This window comes from Haliotis asinina, chromosome 10, assembly GCF_037392515.1.
Source record: "Haliotis asinina isolate JCU_RB_2024 chromosome 10, JCU_Hal_asi_v2, whole genome shotgun sequence".
In the NCBI taxonomy this organism is placed as follows: Eukaryota; Metazoa; Mollusca; class Gastropoda; order Lepetellida; family Haliotidae; genus Haliotis; species Haliotis asinina.
In genome coordinates, this window is record NC_090289.1 from 47,242,968 (window position 1) to 47,256,528 (window position 13,561).

A 13,561-nucleotide genomic window follows, 5' to 3' on the forward strand; every position below is an offset into this window, starting at 1 on the left:
CGCTTCCAGGTCAAAGTCGGTTTATTGCGAGAAATGCCCTTACCACAGGGGTCGGTAGACCCAGTTCGACACATCCAGATCGAGGTAAATGTATTGCGAAAAATGCCATGAACACAGGAGTCGGTAGCTCCAGTGCAACACTTCCAGATCAAGGTCAGTTTATTGAGAGAAGCGCCCTTAACACAGGTGCAGCTAGCTCCAGTGCAACACTCCCAGATCGAGGTCAGTTTATTCCCAGAAGTGCCCTTAACTCAGGAGCCGATAGTTCCAGTGCAACACTCCCAGATCAAGGTCAGTTTGTTCCCAGAAGTACCCTTTACACAGGGGCAGGCAGTTACACGTTATCACTTCGAGGTCAGTTTATTGCGAGAAGTGCCCTTAACACAGGGGCAGCTAGCTCCAGTGCAACAGTCCCAGACCAAAGTAAATTTATTGCAAGAAATGCCATTAACCCAGTGGAAGGTAGCTCTGGCTTGACACTTCCAAATCAAAATCAGTTTGTTGCCAGAAGTGTCCTTAACGCAGGGGTCGGTAGCTCCAGTTCGGCGCTTCCAGATCAAAGTCAGTTTATTGCGAGAAATACCCTTAACGCATGGGTCGGTAGACTCAGTTCGACACTTCCAGATCAAGGTAAATTTATTGCGAGAAATGCCATGAACATAGGCGTCGATAGCTCCCAGCACCTCCAGATCAAGGTCAGTTTATTGCCAGAAGTGCCCTTAACTCAGGGGCCGGTAGCTCCAGTGCAACGCTTCCAGATCAAGGTCAGTTTAGTGCCAGAAGTGCCCTTAACACAGGGGCAGCTAGCTCCAGTGCAAAAGTCCCAGACCAAAGTAAATTTATTGCAAGAAATGCCATTAACCCAGTGGAAGGTAGCTCTGGCTTGACACTTCCAAATCAAAATCAGTCTGTTGCCAGAAGTGTCCTTAACGCAGGGGTCGGTAGCTCCAGTTCGGCGCTTCCAGATCAAAGTCAGTTTATTGCGAGAAATACCCTTAACGCATGGGTCGGTAGACCCAGTTCGACACATCCAGATCAAGGTAAATTTATTGCGAGAAATGCCATGAACATAGGCGTCGATAGCTCAAGTTCAGCACCTCCAGATCAAGGTCAGTTTATTGCCAGAAGTACCCTTAACACAGGGGGCGGTAGCTCCAGTGCAACACTTCCAGATCAAGGTCAGTTTATTGCCAGAAGTACCCTTAGCACAGGGGCAGCTAGCCCCAATTCGACACTTCCAGATCCAGGTCAGTTTATTGAGAGAAGTGCCCTTAACACAGGGGAGGGCAGTTACATGTTACATGTACAACATCAAGATCCAGGTCAGTTTATTGCGAGAAGTACCCTTAACACAGGGACAGGTAGCCCCAGTTCGACACTTCCAGATCAAGGTCAGTTTATTGCCAGAAGTACCCTTAACACCGGAGCAGGTAGCTCCAGTACAACATTTCCAGATCAGGGCCAGTCTGATTATAGGGGCATTCTTAATACCCCTAGTAGCAGAACAAGTACAGCTATGGTCGATCAGGGTTACACTGGGGGTAGTAACATTGCCGGTAGGCCCACGGAAAATGATTCAGTATATGATAACAGACTTAGACCAAAGTCAGTCACAACAGACCAAGGCATCCCCGTCATACTTCTAGGTCCCCAAGACGCACATACCACAGAAGGCAATGGCAAGGACGAAGGGGGAGGTGTGTCAAGTAACAGATATGCAAACAATAATCCAGATCAAAAAGGTGCATCGACACCTGGTACTGCAACCAAATCTGTAGGAACACCCCTCCTCGGTTCGAATCATGTCAGCCCCGGAAGTCCTACTATCAGTAAGAGCCAGATCATGACTGTACAAAGTCAAACAGAGACAATTCCTCAGAACATAAATGTGTTTTTGTCCGACTCCACCAGAACGCAGTCAGTCATTAATGTTGAACTCTTCAGGGACAATAATGACAATCTGTTTAGACTCTTCAGGATTCCTAGTTCAACATTAGGGTCAGCCTTCACCAGTGTTGAAAGGCACTAGCGTTGGGAGACACGGCAGAGATGCATATTCTAACATAACCGAGAGCATGTTTTCAACGTCTTCATTTTCTTCCGCTAGCAATCAAGGCACAGTGACGCAAATGTCTACAGTAGCAGGACCTGTGTCAGGTACAGTGTTTCAAAGAACAGATCATAATGACACCGTGCCCTCTTCTTAAAGGAAAACACTGTTTCTGTCGGTGATGCTCCACACTCAGTATCAAAGATACCATTAATTTCTTCCAGCCACACTGATGATACGAGGGCTGGCTGAAATGTTCTAAGCCTCACTGTGAAAAAAAGTTACAAAGTCCACGTTTGTAATTTATTTGTCTACATAGTCCCCTTCCAAGTTCACACACTTTTGAAAACGATGCTGCAAGGCCCGAATCCCGGTCAGGAAGAAATCTTCTCCAGCTACCCTAAGAAAATCAGTCAAATGAAAATCAGGAAATGACGTCATCATTACTTGCAAAATGGCGACCGGCGAGTTCCTTTTTCATTTTGGGGAACAGGTGGAAGTCAGAAGGAGCCAAAACAGGTGAATAAGGAGGATGGTCAATGAGTTCAAATCAACAATCGCGGATTGTTGACATGGCCATCACCGATTTGTGAATAGGCGCATTGTCTTGGTGGAAGAGGACACCTTTAGTGATCATCCCTCGTCGTTTGGCTTTGATTGCTTCTCGCAACTGGTTCAGTAGATCAGCATAGTATCTGCCGTTGATAGTTTGACCTTTTTCAAGATAATCAATGAGCAGATTACCCCTGGAATCGCAAAAGACTGATGCCATCACCTTTCCAGCTGAAGGAACAGACTTGGCTTTCTTCGGAGCTGGTGAATCAGGATGCTTCCACTGTTTTGACTGTAGTTTTGTTTCTGGTTGAAAGTGATGTATCCAGGTTTCATCCATGGTTACAAATCGTGCCACAAAATCATCGGGATCTGCTTCAAAATGACGCAAATTGTCAAGGGACGTCTGGAACCTGACACGTTTCTGTTCTGCTGTCAAGAGCTTTGGCACCCATCTTGCAGAAACTTTAGTCATTCCTAATTCGTTGGTGATAATATGCTCAACCCTCTCATGAGAGATGCCCACTACACTAGCAATATGTCGAGTAGTCAATCGTCGATCTTCCATCAACATATCGAGCACTCGCGTGATGTTTTCTGGAGTGGTTGCTGTTGAAGGCCTTCCTGAGCGTGGGTCATCATCAAGACTTTGTCTGCCACGCTAAAATTCTGCAGCCCACTTCTTTACTGTGGAAAATGAAGGAGCATCATCCCTTAGAGTGGAGACCATGTCAGCATGTATCTGTGTTGGGGACATCCCTTTCTTTTGCAAGTACTTGATGACTGCCCTGTATTCAGTTTTGTCCATTTCTGATGATTTCAGAGGGTAGGTGTACCAAAAGAGTTGTAGTTGAGATAAAACTATTAGTACGTTTGTAGTTTTTGTGTCTATGATTCACTAAATGATTGTCCTCATTGGTGGCAAACACCTGTCTCTACCTGGTGGGGAAAAACCACTCAGACTGAGAACTTTTCAGCCAACCCTCGTACCAGCTTTACCCAAACATGCCTTCCAAAAACAATAAAGTTGGAACTAGTAATGGCGTCTTATGTTGGTCGCATCCCTCTTAACATTGTCCTCACCGCCTCCCAAGGCTTCAGTGCCAGGCTGAAGTCAAACACACAGTCAACGCAACAGGGAAACTTGCGAGTCTTCAAAGCAGTTCAAAATCACACTGGGATAGGAAACAATAGCTATCGGCTATTGCTAGATATACTCATATACGGTTGACTCCACACACACACATGCACACACGCGTCCCGCGCGCACGCACAGAGAGAGATACGCACACAGTCACACACAGCCAAAGACATACACACATAGACACACTGAGTCACACACACGGAGTAACACACAGAGAGAGAGAGAGACTTCTTTATGCATGTTAAGACAACTGGACCTGGTACATGTACATGTATTCCATATGGTCATACGAGACATATATTCATCTGAACTACCTGACTTCAGACAGCATACAGACTTGAAAATTGGATTTGGTCAACAAAGCACTAACTTCTAAAAACAAGATCCTGAAACCACTTCAAACACAAGACACTAATGCAGCTATAACACAAGAATAAGACACATCACCATTCAGTATCCGCTTCTTTTCTCCATGTTTGATCCGACGTCAGATATGACTGCATACTTTCTTTTACTGGCTGGTATATGTGCGAACGCCACATATCGCTATTATTGAAAGTAAACAGAAACACATTGTTTATACATAATTAAAAGCATTTATTGAACATTTGATACTGAAATATAGTTTCGATTCTGCATAAAAATACCGTAACATAACCGGAAATGTTTTGATACATGTACAATATGTTGTTTCTCGTTTTGGAGGGCGCATACACAGTTTTACATCTAAATGTTATGTGAAATGTATACTAAAAAAACTTCAATACTACAGTGTCAGATTATAACCAGATTCAGTGTTTGTAACTTTCCATCATAAACAATTTCTACCATATCACCAATATCAGTGTGTTCAAAATATATGAAAGAAATGTCTTTTGTAAAACATATCCTTCGCCTTTACCTAGGTACGTATATAGACTGCTGTTGATATGTGGCATTCTTTAGCCAACACTTCAGTCGATGCACAGGGTACATACAGTCTTTGAAGGTGATAAGACCTTCAGTCTACAAATGGAGACGATTTCTCTTTAATGATCACTGTGCACTGATGTAGGGGCACATTAAACTTCTGAAACTTACATTCGCTATATGTCATATGGTAGGCGATGTGTAACACATGAGAAATGCCCTGGATCAATATTCTGCACACTTGTGTGTGAGGGAATTTAGTTTCTACGTCACCAGGAACATAACAAATGGGGTTCACACTTAATGTACCGTTTGGGGAAATCGAACTCGACGTGACGAGGAAACACTTTTCCCTCAAGAGTGTTGTGACACACTACACAATATAAGTATTCATGAAAACGCCACGTTTATCGGGTAACGTCACTTTACGGAGAGTATTGTAACTTGACACGACTGTCCGATACTCACATGGTATGGTCTGTAACTTGGTGAAGCTCACGTAAAAGGAAATCAAATGGCCCAAGTTGCAGCTGTTGAGCCCCAACAGTCGCAATACACGCTTCGAATTTGACATTTGCTTAAACATTCTGCAGAACCAAGACAGATCATAAGTATTGCTTTGGTACAGCAGAGATCAACGTCGTCTTCTAGTACGAGTGTACAAATGTGTACCAGTACATATGTAATGGAGGTGAGGGCACATTGTATTTAGCAATATATAAGCAATATCGCGGCTGGGAACACAAGCAATGGACTTCATGATGGAAAATCGACCTCGGGTCCTTCGCGTGGCCAGCGAATGCAATTAACCACAAAGGCGCTGAGCAGAAACATCCAATGACTCTTAAATTACCGTCCTCTAAATTAAAACACTGTAACTATACATGTGCCCAGTATCTTTAACAAAACAAAAAGTACATGTTGTGCCAACTTTACCTTCAAAAGTTCTGCAATCACACGCAGTGCTGACATACTGTAATAAGGAACTGTAATGACATAATATTGCTAAACACTGCTACTGCACCCTGTACGAACACATCGTATAGACATACTGCAAGTACACCCTGTAAAAACATACTCTAACGACATACTGCAACTACACTTTGTAACAACATACTTAAACGACATACTGCAGCTACACCCCGTAAGAATATATTGTAACGACACACAGCAACTACACCCTATAAGAACATACCGTAACGACATACTGCACGTGCACCCTACAAGAACATACTGGAACGACATACTGCAACTACACGCTGTAAGAACATACTGTAACGACATACTGCAAGTACACCCTGTAAGAACATACTGAAACGACATACTGCAAGTACACCCTGTAAGAACATACTGGAACGACATACTGCAAGTACACCCTATAAGAACATACTGTGACGACATACTGCAAGTACACCCTATAAGAACATACTGGAACGACATACTGCAACTACACCCTATAAGAACATACTGCAACTACACTTTATAAGAACATACTGTAACGACATACTGCAACTACACCCTATAAGAACATACTCAAACGACATACTGCAACTACACCCTCTAACAACAACCTGAAACTCCACACTTCAACTAGTAACAACATGCTGCAACCGCAAACTGCAACCACACCTGCGAACAACATACTGCAAATAGAATTGCTAGAGAGCAATGAATTGTATTATTACACTTGTACTTCAACCATATATTGAGTTTACTGTACAAATAGTTTTGTAGACCTACCGTACGTTACATTTAGTGCGCTTTAATATTTAACATTATTGTAACTGTAACATGTAACACAATAATAAAATATTGTTGTTGTTGTTGTTGTTCTTCTTCTTGTATCCACACAGTGTATGATGAGCCCCTCCAGTCTTCTTCTTTGATCATTAATATCATGTTTGTTTTACCATTGTGAACCCCCCACGCTGATGTTGCCTACTCGCTTGAGTGCTATTTGCGAAATGATCTGTGATCAGTTGGCTCTTTATTACACCTCTCATTGAGTCCACAAGGACGTCATAAACTCTTTTCCTGACCCAAGTACCTACTCCAAACATTACATTTACGTAACTGATGGCGCAAAGATAATATACAGATTGCACTGAAGGACCATACCATCAGGAGAAATGTTATTACATGCACTTTAAATGTATGCACATGGCGTCCGCAAATATTGCATTATTGCTTGACCACTGCAAGACCTTTGTGGGCCTCTTCTCGACCACCCGAATAGTCCTTGTAGATCTGTATCTGGTGACAATTGTAACCTGGTTCCTCTCCGACGTGAACGAGTGGTCATCGCGGGGTCAGCGTGGTTTGACTGTGAGGACGTTAGTAGCTACTATGAAGTGTACATGGATATATGTGTGTGCTGTGTTGATGGGACTCACCGTTAGTGGTGTAGGAGGACAAGCGAACGGTAAGTTGGTGGTGAAATATACTCTTTAAAAAGTAGTAAACTTCATTTCATTTTAGAAAATAAGAGATATAACGGAGTCAGTGAGTGTTAATATGATAATAACGAATGCTTTGACAGTGCATTACCACTTGCACTTTTCTGACCATAGTTGTTTTGTACAGCAACCTCTTTAGAAACGTGACTGAGGTATGACTTCAAATTTGCATGTGTAAGACTACACACAAACACAATGAACTGTGTGATGCAAGGCGAACGTTCTACAGTGTTTTATCGACCTCCTCAACAGACGTCAAAATAAAAAATGACACCTCATGCACGTGCATGTGGGCTAGTGCCTTGAGCTACTGCATCCCATGCATTGGGTTCAGGGGTAGTGACAAAGAAAGGTTTTGGTGTGCTCAAGAGATGTCTGTCTTTGAAAGTGTGTGTTTAAGTGTGTTATCGGTTATACTTCCTATCCATATTGAAAGTTCGGGTCCATATTTCTACGCGTATTTTACCGATACTTAAATTGTTTTAGTGCATCTATGGAATCAATGTAATGTTATTCCCATGCTGCCTTACTTACTAAACGTAAAATTACATTTTTCAAACCAAAGCGCATAAAAATGCGTGAATAGTAGAGTACCTAATACTGAACCCTGAAGTACACCAGCTAGTACTGGTGTATGATTAAAATTGCGTCTCTCAGGTGTCTATCTTTCAGGTAAGGTTGGAACCAATGTAGTAGATTGCACTGAATGCCATAAGATGTATTTTTTTAAATATCAAATTAAAGCAATGTGCATGACTTCCAAGCGTCCCGAAATGCCAATCCAAAACTTGATATTGGCATGTTTTAATATGCTTAAATATTTGTTTAATTGTTGATCACACTTCTTTAGATGGCGAGAAAACGTCACGAGCGCACCTGGGCACCCCACTTCAGGTGCACCCAACTCTATGAGTTCGAATCCCAGTTTACCCTGTTTACGTGTCCAGGTGTATCAGCAGCATAAACGGTGTAGTCCTGAAACACTTCAGCTTTGTTCCCGTAGAGAAATACTAGACAAAGTGGCTGCAAACCCAACTAACTTACTCACTCGGTGTGTTCTACAGCTGTAAGACTCTGCAGTACAGGTTGGCACCTCTACGAAGACCAATGCTACTCTTACTTCTTGAGAACCTTACACTGGATCGCCGCTGAAAAAATCTGCAATAAACATGGCGGTCAGCTCGTCACCATCCTGGAAGAGGAAACACAGACCTTTCTCGAGGGTAGGGATAACTCTGATTTGTAAGACACATACAAAATGTACTAAAAGCATTACAATCATGTTTGGTTACGTAATACTTTTGTAAACCGAGGGCAAAAGAAAGTACACATCCATGCTTAGTGCTGGCTATAGATGAAACAAACCAGACATTATTGTTCAGTGTTGATGTAACACATTAACCTGGTGCGCCTGATGACTGCAAGAATTGCATGATCACCAGGGTGCCGAGATTGGAAATATGACTTACCGTTGAGATTGACATCCAATGTTCGAAGGAAAACAAAACGCCTTTGAGCAGCTGAGAGGGATATTGACGAGTTACAAATATTACAATGGATGAATGTAAGTGGTCCGGGTGTCACAGTTGTCTTTCGACATCTTCATAAAGATAGTTTATCCTATTTTGCGGGTGAGTTTAGATGCATCAATCTCGAACGCAACAAAACTACTAGACTGAAAAGAGTCGCCCAAACACTGAGGACGTGACTTTATTTAGTGCGCGTGTGTATGGGAGTGAGTGCGCAAGTATCTCTGTGTGTCTGTCTGTGCGCTAGTATGGACTTCTGCCGACTTTATGGTGCAAGCCCACTGACCAGGAGATAACATGCTGCAGTTAATATTTTCTACTTAGTTTCCCTATGTGTGTACCGAGACGTACAAAGATTGCTTCTCAAACTAATGATGAGCACCAGACGGAGTCACATTAAACACCTCAAAACATTTTTCGCTGACGTGGCCGGAGATCCGGCCAGATACTCCGAACAGATGCTCTGTCCATGAGACCATGATGCAAAATAAATTTACATCGTCTTTGTCTTGCCAGGAATGCTGAGGTACTCGGACAGCGACTACTGGCTGGGTCTTCATTACGATGGTATTGAACGTCAGTGGCGTTGGAGAGGCGGCGAGTATGTTGTAAGTAAACTGTTCTTGTGAAAAAGACACGAAATATATGCCGCGTTTTTTTGCGACCAACACCTGCCAGTGTCTACCAGTCGTGTGTTTGAATACTAGATTTACTTATTCTCATGGACTTCGCAAAACTGGTACTGATAGACCACTAATTCCAACGGCCCATGAAACTCTAATCGTGACATTATTGAAATACTTCATTCGTAGATATGTCGGGAGTACGTCGTGTGAGTGCTCGAGAGTTTTTCTAAAGTTCTGGACTGCGATGAGATGGGTTTTCTACGTGTTTCTTGGCTTGTCTACACCTGCCCATGACTGTAGCTTTCATAGTAGTGGAAACATCTTAGACGTGCACTGAGGCGATTAGCCCTGTAGGTGAAATGTCCGCTCATCATGCCTAAGACCTATGCTCGATTCCCTCATGAACACAATGTTGTGAAGCCCAGTGCTGGCGTCTTCAGCCTTCATATTGCTGGAATTTTGCTACAAGCGGCGTAAAACCACACTCACTCACCTAGACCTGTAGCATTTCAGCAACGTCCTGATGAAAAGGAATATTTTTTTAAATCGATGTCAAATGTAATTCAAACACACACCGCTATGATGACCGTGCCGCCAGTACTATATGATCGTAGACTGAAGTTCGTTTTGTGTGACGGACTTTGTCATTTCCTTGTAGACCGAGTACAGCAACTGGGTGTCGTTGTCTAAATCACGTCAGAACGACGACAGAACTGTGACGTGTGGGTATATGATTGGACGGCTCCGGCCATACCAGTTCGGAAGTGTTGGTATGTGGAGCCAGAGTAACTGCGACACCAGGAAAAGATTCATTTGTCAAAAGCCACCCAGTAAGTTGATGAAAGCACAAACATGAGTTTACTCATCAATCACGGGATTGTCTGGTCTGGTGTTTGGTTGTTTTATTCTTGAACACATTCAGCAATATTCCAGGTACATGTCGGCGGTCTGCAAACACTCCAGCCTGGACCAGACCATCCAGTGATCAACATCATGAACATCGATTTCCGTAATTTGGATACGACAACATGCATCATCAAAGTCAGGGAGTCTGACCAACTGTTCCCGTTGAACTCGATTATTTACAGAGCACATGGTTCGAACACTGCTAATCACAACAAACAAACAGATTATGTTAACTTTGTATCTGTTGTCGAATAGAAAATTGATCATATAAGACTAACTAAAATCGTGAAATGTTTCTCTGGCATCGGCGCGTCACTTTTACTTGTGCGCCTGACAATTTGTTTGCAGCCATTTCAAACATTATTTTGACTTGGCCGCGTCCCGATCATCCACTTGTTCACTATAGCAATGAGTGTCTGTAAGAACGAGTGTGACTGAATCTACCACTCCTTAACATATGTTAAACTTTCAAAACTGCATTTCAGAGAGAGAAAAAATACAGATGTGTTCCTCCCTCGTCACTTTTCTTGCACCAAAAATTAAAAAAGGTTCTACCGCCCTCGTCACTTTAAAAAAAAATGTGCCCGAGAAAGATTAATTTTTTTATGCAGCCTTTTCTTGTCTGGAGTAATAATAACAACCTCTAAAATCATATTCACATAAACAGTGATTCGTTGGCTTCGGTTCGTTTCATTAAAACTTGGTTGAAGGTAAAAGTGCTGTAGATTTCTGTACTTTCAAATGTCGTGATTCATCAGTCTAACATCTGTTTCCTTCCAGCATTACACAAATACACGTGTGAAGACGGATGGTTTCTTCACGACAATATGTGTTTCCATGGTTACCAGAAACCGCAGTCTTGGGGCGTTGCTCAGAAACTTTGTAGAAAGACGCACACTAACGGGGATCTCTTGACGATCGGCACTCAGGATCTTCAGCAGATAATAAACGGTAATTGCCAAGAACTGTATACATGAAAATATTAAGTAGTATTACTTCAGTCTGACTAACGGGATCGGGTGGTCAGACTCGCTGACTTGTTTGACATATATCATCGGTTCCCAATTGCGCGGATCGATGCTCATGTTGTTGGTCACTGGATTGTCTGGTCCAGACTAGAATATTTCCCGACCGCCGCCACATAGCTGGAATATTGCTGTGTGCGGCGTAACACTAAACTCACCCACTCACTCACTACTTCATTCTCGTTCACGTTTCTTCACATGGTATATATTGCACTGTAAATGGAATTTGGGGAACTCCCTGGGCATAATAATATATATATCGGAGCATGGGTGTGTCCTATGTGTTACAGGCAACAAAACAAAATCAAACAATAAAAACACATTTATCACTTATTCATGATATAAAATATACATTGCTGATTGTGAAAAGCAAATAAACAAAATTCTAAGTGTGCAATCAAGAATCAAAAGCGCACCATTTTATACTTGAGTTTACTTCCCTCGAAACGAACCAGAAGGGAGACCGAACTCAGTCAAAGCGTGTGTAACGAAGACTTTTCATTGGCTGGTTCATTTGACGATACGCTGACGGCGTACTGTTAGGATGATCTGCTTGATTGGCATTTTAGAAGTATGGTAAATATGTAAGTAAAGTAAGATTATTTAATGGAAAACAAATATGTTGATTGTATATGATTCGACGTTTCGGTATGGATCATATACCGTTGTCGAGCAAGTGTGACACATTATTGAAATCTGCACGTATGGGACCAGTGTATGTTTATTATTGCAGACAGGATGCTTGCTATCACAAGAAACATTTCTTGTTCTTAAACGTCGAAGGCAGCGATAATCCTTGCACGCATCACATGCTGCGTATTCACATGTTCTTCCCGGTTCAAGCCGCGCGAATATTGTCACTGGGCATACCCAATGTTTGGTTTATTGAAACCTATATGTCTCCCTGACTGTCTGCTTATTACAATTTGCAATGCACAACATCGATCAATCACTGATAACATGCAAGTAACACCGATCAGGCTTATAGGCCATAAACAAAGAGCCGGCTAAGCCACCGACCCTTACTGGATTTGTTATCGCGGCTGCTTTGTTTGCACTTTTGATTTGCGATTATCCGCTTATAAGTTTGTTTATTTGTTTTTTTCACAATCACCAATGCATTTAATTATCATGAACAAGTGATAACTGTGTTTTATTTATGTTTGATTGTTTGGTTCCATGTGACTTTTAAATCAAGTGATGTGAAAGTTGTTATTAGTAAGGGTTTGATCGTATCGTGTTCTGTGATTGCAGGCGCAATAGTGGAGAGACGGGTCAACTACTGGACAGGACTTCACTACGACAGGAGCTCGAGGGATTGGATATGGCTGGACATTGGCAAGGTGACATAGCTCACTATGGAAGCTCACAAATCTGGAAAACGAATTGTGACACTTTTCGAGCCTAAGTTAAAGTTCAGGGATTGTATCACAATACCTGGTTATCCCACCCTAGTATTCCCTAGCTTGTTTACTGGTCGAGAGCATTCCATCAAGACAGAGACAGAAGTAACAAATTATGAAATTACCAGAAGTACAAACACCGTTTTCATTTACGCTGAATTTGGATCCAGTCACCGCAGTTGTATTGCCCGCGGGGTTCATCGAAGTGGCAAAAGTTTGAAACCTGCTTTACTCCCGACTTTCATTCTACAATAACCTTACACGCCATCATCATTTTTGTTCAGAGCCGTGTTAAACAAATGAAATCAGCCATCTTCAGTTTTAAGAGACGGTTTTTCCTTTGGGTTTTGTTGTCATGTGACTATGAGAGCTGTAGTCTTTTTGCAGTGGAAACGTGCCGATGAATTTCGCTTAAACAAGAACGTAAATGGAATTCAGTGAAATTAAGACTGCGAATCCTCATAAATTTACCGTGCCAAATTAAAATTTAAACATGGGAATTTTATTCAACTTAGGACTAAAGCTGTTTAACAAACGATCATTGTATCAGATCACTTAATTTGTTTGTATTACACGGAGGTATGCCCTTTAAATTAAACACCGAGAACAAGTAGGATTGATCTAAGTTGAAGCTCACCGAGTACCGCACGTGCATTTGTTTCACTGTTCCAACCACTGCGCTTACCCCCTTGTGATACAAACCAATAATAACGATTTGAATCTATGATCGTTTTTTAAACAACTCTTATCTTAGGTTGAATAAGATTCTGAGGGTTCGATTTTTTTAAGCTAAAATTCTGAAGATTTGGAGGGGAGGGGGGGGGGGACTTTTTTTTAAAAGTGAATTTCGGTAAGTTTTCACTGCAAACGGACTATAACTACCAGATAATGGACTGGTCCATGGTGACCGATTACTTAATATGTGTCAAGTTACCCTCAACGTTATCGTAGACCTTTGATC